Below are 7,408 nucleotides of genomic sequence, written 5' to 3' on the forward strand. Positions count from 1 at the left end.
ATATCAGTGGTTATCCTTAGCTGGCATGGCGGATATATGAACACTATTGGAATATATTAGATTTTAGTAATACAATCATTTAGACAGACATTTCCTCACATACTAAATAATTCTGATGCAATGTCTTCCTTTAAGACTACAGGAATGTGTGCTTTCTTTATGTACATTTTCCCCTTTCCACTGTGATATGGTAGTAGCTGTAACCACTTGTTTGGAGGAAACAACATTTTAGAAACTGTAATTATACATAAAACCCACATGATAATTTTACTTTACCTCTTCAGTGAAGAAGCTTATTTCTTGTTTTCTTTCTCCATGTGCTGTCTTGAGTGCAGTTGATAGGTTATGAGGAAAACAGAAGTGATGCCATCCAGCACAACACCATTTTTGGACAGTCCCACCAACTGTATTACAACTAAAGTGGTCATCTTAACCACTGTCACTTTAATGTCATACAAATATAAAGAAATTAATATAGTAAATGATGTTGCTGCTTTAAAATGTGTTTGTTTTATTACAAAGCATGAAGTTTCCTTATTCTTTTTTGATGAAAGCTACAATTATGTCAGTAATTGTAGTCTGTTTATATAAAAGAATTTAATAATACCATACTCAGTAATAATGCAGTAAATGCAATAAATGTATTATAAATTTATAGAGATTTGCATTTTGCAAGATTTGTAATTTTAATTAGTAATAAATTGATAAATGGTCTTGATCCCTAATTAATTGAGCAGCTAAAGGACCTTTTTGGCTGGTTAATGTATTATTACGTCAAATGGGTTCTAGGACAATCACTGTGTGAAATTGGTGGGAGTCACACTTAACACTTTAAAGCTAAGTGTATCATATTTGATACATGTGTTTTTGTGAGTTTTGTGAGTTGTGAGACTTCTACATCATTGGCATGACTTTTTTTTACCGTCAAGAAATGATATAAATTGCATGACACATTTGCAATTAGTAAATTGCTAAAATACGGCTAATGTGGCAAATGTGAAACAAATTAAAACTCATATACGCAGATTAAAATTTTATATATTTTTATATTTTTTGTCTAAAGAAAATAGGAACACTCCATTATCAAAAAATTAAAGATTTCTGGCAGTTATTTCATGGTTCGGGTTTTAAAGGGTTAAAGCCATAATCACGATACTCTATTAGACAGAAAAAAATACTAAAAAAGACTTGACTGTGCATTTTAACTTATGAAAGAAGCACTTCCCTCATAAAGTCTTTAATTACCGGGACACAGTTTTGTTTTATCATTTAATTACCAGCAAAAGTATTAAAGAGCATTACAGAAAACATGATAACTAAGTATAAACTGCATAGTGACTCTATATCCGCCATCATTTTCAACATCGGTTTTCTGTATAGTTTGTTACCACTTATTATGAAAGATTTACATTTTTTGGCGTGGATCCATTTATTCCAACACATATGTATGCAAACCCTTTATACAAATTAACTATTGATGTAATAGGAGCACTATTAATCATGGTGAAACGGTAAATACTTTGACACTCATCACTTGAAAACCACTAACAGTATAATATGCTGGGGTATCTTGCTATTGTGAAACTCAGTGCTCTTTTCGCTGTGTTTTCCAGGAGATTCCACGTAAGTCAATGTTAAGTGAATAGTAAGGTTAGGCTTGTCTTTACCCTGCTGGCTTATTGACTCACCTGTCAATGCCACTGCAGGGAAAATCTATAAAGCCTAAGAATGTTATCTCAACATCCATTTGTGGGTGTGTTGGTTCACTCATGCATGCCGGGGTTTAATGGTGTTGCAAAATATTTTAGCAGAATGTGCTTTAAATTGACTGTTTTGGAGAAATGTTGTTAGTGTACGGTGTAAATGTACTGTGTCACTGAATGATGGGAAGAATGTTTCCATGAGAGCAGAAATATGTATAGATTTTAACAAAACAACAAGACCTTTCATAAAACTGTTAGAATTAACCTTTGCCCTTTGGTGACATTAGATTTTTAAAACAAGGTGACAGTCGTGCAGCTCTCATAAACTTATAACTAGGCATGAAAAGCGATAGTGGAGGATTGTGCAATATAATGAAGACTGTTAAGGGACAAAAATTTTACAAATATTGGTAACGGCAGTATCTAAAATGCGAATTACAGTTTGATAAAGTTTGAAGAAAAATTGTGGTCACAGTAAATAAAAATGCAGACTGTGGTGCAGGTCTCAGTCTTATGAATGAAAGTCTAAAATGATACACATCCATCATCCTGATCTAAAGTCGTTCACTTTGTACATCATCAAATAGCAGAGCTTTCTTGACTGGAACATTGGACACCAAAGAATAAACTGCAGGATACATTGAGCAAATGGTTATTTCTTGTTCTTCTTGTTATAATAATAAGAAATAACCATTTGGTTTTTTGGGGGTTCTTTTTGCTGTTTATGAAAATGGGTTTAATAAGAGGCTCAGTTATATAGTAAAATTTGTTATGTAACCACATCAAGAGCCTAAAAACTGGACTGACTGGACTAAATATTGTTTGGAAAATAAAATGCTAACTTGCTAAATCCTCATCAGATGATAGCTGGTATTTTTGAGGTTTTGTTTAATCTAATTTGTACCTTTTCTTTGCTCTTCACATGGATTTTTACCAACATAATCCCAAAGTCTACTTGAATAATAGCCTCAAACTCAAACAAATGACAGCAGAAGCTGTCAGCTGCTCTGTGTCTTTCCACTAGTCTGTATCCTTCCATGCACAATCTGTTTATTTTTTAAGGAAAGTAAAATATTACTTAGGACTTCAGTTTTGCCGAGGATCAGGGAAAGTACAAGACCCCATGTCCTTACAAGGATAGTAAAACAAACGTGTGTTGTTACATGTTTACAAGTAAGCACTATCAGTGCAGATGGAGGGTTCATGCCTCACCTCACAGCATGGAGCTCATTACCTAATGCTCAGATCCCAACACGTATTATTCATCTCTGACAGCTTGCGCACTTTGCATAAAACAAACACACACTCATAATCACACAGATACACACATGTTTGTACATCTATCTTTCTGAGGACCCTCACCGATTAGAATGCCTTTCTGAGCCCCTCGCTCTAACCGTACCCATCCCAAATAAATTCCTAACCACTATCCTAACCATAACTTAAACCTGATTCTGAAGTTTTGACCTTGAAACAGTTTTATAGGATGTGTATTTCCCAAAATTTTACTCTAAAGGCATCATTAACTCAAAAACGCGTCCTCTTAAACACTCAAGAAAGAAAAACTAGCATGCTTTGCTGAACACAGACATAATGCACAGCTGCTCAAATCCACATATGCTGAATATAAAAGTGACCTTGCAGACCAAACGTAAACGTATGCTACACACACACACACACACACTGAGAGCATATGAGTAATGAACAACCTTAATAACACCTCCAACTTTTCCTCTTCTTCTCTCTGCTGGCTGTTTAAATTCACATCCCCCTTTAACATCGTTCTAATCTGATTACCACTGGGCTAATGGCTCTCCTTCTGCTCCTCCCAGACACTCTGCCCAGACCTTGGAAAATACACACACACACACACACAAACACACACACAAACTGTTCAGGGTGTGTGCAGAGGCACTACATCTGCAAAGTATGGCAGAGGGAAAAGAGCTGAGAGAAAGAGAAGAAGGGAGAAGTTGGTGTATGGTGTTTATATGCATGTGGGTGAATGTTTTGGAGGGTGAGGGTCGGATGAGGGTGGAGGGGTGCAGCGGATCAGCGGCCAACTCCACTCCAAAACCCTCCCCTCACTCTCCCTTTCTCTTCCCTGCAATACCACCCCCTCCCCTTGAGGAAATCTATAGGGAGGGAAGGCAGAGACAGGTGCATTTCTCCACAAATTGAGTTAGCCAAGACATGCCACATCCAATTGGGCTAAATTGATGTGAGAGTTTGTGATGTCTGCCGTGGGTATTACAGCAAAGGTCAGTGTGCCGAGACAATGACATCAATCTGGTCCACGTGGCCGAGCGCTCGGGCCCCCACCAGCCCACTGATTCAAATGCAAACCTGCAAACGCAGGCAAGGGAAGGAGAGGGCGGACAAACGCTGGTATCAAACGGGTGGGCATTTTGTGATTGCTTTTAAACAGACCTCAACACTCTCTGGCTGACAGGATAGGATTGGATAGGAAATACCAATTAGCTCTTTTAATCATAAAGTATTAAAAGCAGTAATCAAAAGGTGTCAACAATTCAGATAAATGTAATATTCAGGTTAATTTGCTTATATGGACATACCTCTGCAGTAAACCACTTAACAAGAGACTTTATTCAATTACAATATATACCATCTAAAATAGTTTGTTAAATATAATAAAGCGATATATTTCTGTCTTTAACTGAGCAGCATTTCATTTGTAGCAAAATAAATTGAGGCTGGTACTTTAAATGCTTCTGTCTGTCACTTATTTCATATAATTGAGTCTTGTTTTACTCTGAAAATAAAGTGTGTTATCATAATAAACCAGCTGTATGAACTGGGTGTGTCATAATAAGAATATGAGATTAGCGGAGTTACCCTAACCAAATCACAGCATGCATCAACTTGGTTACTTGATTTAATTCCCCATCAAATTGTACATCAATGCAAACACAACCAGCAAAGACACTTCAGTCATGCTAATAAATGCCTGTAGGAGTGGCCTTGGTTTGCTGACTGATTGGCTTTGCTGAAGACATGGTAAACACATTTATGGCTATAATGTTGACAGTACTGAGCAAATAAGGCCAGATATTTTCATGAGAATTTGGAATTGGAATCAGGAAGTCCTTTCACCTACAAAGCAGAGTAGGTCGATTGCTAATATTAGTTTGCAGATTTGCTCATGCCTCATTAGGATGGACAGTCAGTTGAGGTAGAATAAAAAGCAACAAAGTCCTCGTTTAAAGCAAGCAAAAGTGTTGAGGGACCGATACAGTCCAAAGAGAACTTTCATCTAGGAGACTGACGTTTGTATCCAGTGGGTGACCATTATATGAATTAAAGTGTAGGTTTTTACATTTAAACTGCTTGGTTAGGTTTAGAAAAAGACAGTGTAGGTTGTGGCTAAAATCCACCATGATACGTTTTTAATCACATGTTCGAACCTTTTCCACCCCACCTAATATATACAGGGAGTGCAGAATTATTAGGCAAGTTGTATTTTTGAGGAATTATTTTATTATTGAACAACAACCATGTTCTCAATGAACCCAAAAAACTCATTAATATCAAAGCTGAATGTTTTTGGAAGTAGTTTTAGTTTGTTTTAGTTTTAGCTATTTTAGGGGGATATCTGTGTGTGCAGGTGACTATTACTGTGCATAATTATTAGGCAACTTAACAAAAAACAAATATATACCCATTTCAATTATTTATTTTTACCAGTGAAACCAATATAACATCTCCACATTCACAAATATACATTTCTGACATTCAAAAACAAAACAAAAACAAATCAGCGACCAATATAGCCACCTTTCTTTGCAAGGACACTCAAAAGCCTGCCATCCATGGATTCTGTCAGTGTTTTGATCTGTTCACCATCAACATTGCGTGCAGCAGCAACCACAGCCTCCCAAACACTGTTCAGAGAGGTGTACTGTTTTCCCTCCTTGTAAATCTCACATTTGATGATGGACCACAGGTTCTCAATGGGGTTCAGATCAGGTGAACAAGGAGGCCATGTCATTAGTTTTTCTTCTTTTATACCCTTTCTTGCCAGCCACGCTGTGGAGTACTTGGACGCGTGTGATGGAGCATTGTCCTGCATGAAAATCATGTTTTTCTTGAAGGATGCAGACTTCTTCCTGTACCACTGCTTGAAGAAGGTGTCTTCCAGAAACTGGCAGTAGGACTGGGAGTTGAGCTTGACTCCATCCTCAACCCGAAAAGGCCCCACAAGCTCATCTTTGATGATACCAGCCCAAACCAGTACTCCACCTCCACCTTGCTGGCGTCTGAGTCGGACTGGAGCTCTCTGCCCTTTACCAATCCAGCCACGGGCCCATCCATCTGGCCCATCAAGACTCACTCTCATTTCATCAGTCCATAAAACCTTAGAAAAATCAGTCTTGAGATATTTCTTGGCCCAGTCTTGACGTTTCAGCTTGTGTGTCTTATTCAGTGGTGGTCGTCTTTCAGCCTTTCTTACCTTGGCCATGTCTCTGAGTATTGCACACCTTGTGCTTTTGGGCACTCCAGTGATGTTGCAGCTCTGAAATATGGCCAAACTGGTGGCAAGTGGCATCTTGGCAGCTGCACGCTTGACTTTTCTCAGTTCATGGGCAGTTATTTGGCGCCTTGGTTTTTCCACACGCTTCTTGCGACCCTTCTGATGCTGTAGCTCTTCTGCTTCAAGGTTGCGCAATCAGAGATGCTCTTTTGCATACTTTGGTTAAAACAAGTGGCTACTTTTGTTCTTATTACCTTCCTATCAGCTTATAGCAGCCTGGTTATTCTCCTCTGAGAACCACGTAGAACATGTCCACAGATTTTCTTTCCACGTTTATAACAGAGCATGAAAAACAACATTAACAACCCTCAGCTGAAACTAGTGAAACCTGCTTTTTAACTGACCTTCAAATGCGTCAACCAACCATTAAGAAATTCAGTTAAAGTTTGTGTCAACTTTGCTAGTGTCTGGGATGTTATTCATATATAAGCCTATCTCAGCAAGTCTGCCAATGCAATTTACCTCATGAACACATATTGCCTATCAATTTCATATCCAACACATGAGTAGTAGTGGTTTAGGGCTACTTTGCTTCTGCTCTCAGAAAATCCAATAGAAACTTCATCATGCTGTCACCTCTACCAGGGCCTGCAAACCCAGATTTCAGGGGTATGGCTTTCATTCCACCTCTATTCAGAGAGCCATTTTCTTTGATCACATTAGCTTTATTGCTCTTCTTATGGTTCCCTCTGTCTTCTCACTGCTACTCTATATCAGCCCAGGGCTATTGGTTTTCATTCTGTGGCTTCAATCTGGACCTGGACCAGGCCAAGCTAGACCAGCTTACAGTGACGTTAATTCATATAAAAGCTATATGAACAGCCAAGTTCAACTCCTGACTTCCCAAGCTCACTCCATCAATGGGGCATTACAACTGACAGAGTACATTAAAAGGTAAATATACAGTAATAGTAATTTGTTGATGAATGTAGCTTTTCTCAAATCCCTCAAAGCAATAAGGGTAAATTGATGTTCTTCCTCTGGTACTTTTTTATATTAAGGTTTGCTTGATGTCATATTCATTTCTATAAAATGCCAAAACATACAAAAAATCTGATCACAATACCATGTAGAAAAAAGATGGTTGTTTTCAGTGACGCTCTGCATCGATCTTTATTTATCTCAGAGCTACTGTGCAGTTTATTTGTGTCTA

This window comes from Simochromis diagramma, unplaced genomic scaffold (assembly GCF_900408965.1).
Source record: "Simochromis diagramma unplaced genomic scaffold, fSimDia1.1 OVJJ01000585.1, whole genome shotgun sequence".
Taxonomy (NCBI): domain Eukaryota; kingdom Metazoa; phylum Chordata; class Actinopteri; order Cichliformes; family Cichlidae; genus Simochromis; species Simochromis diagramma.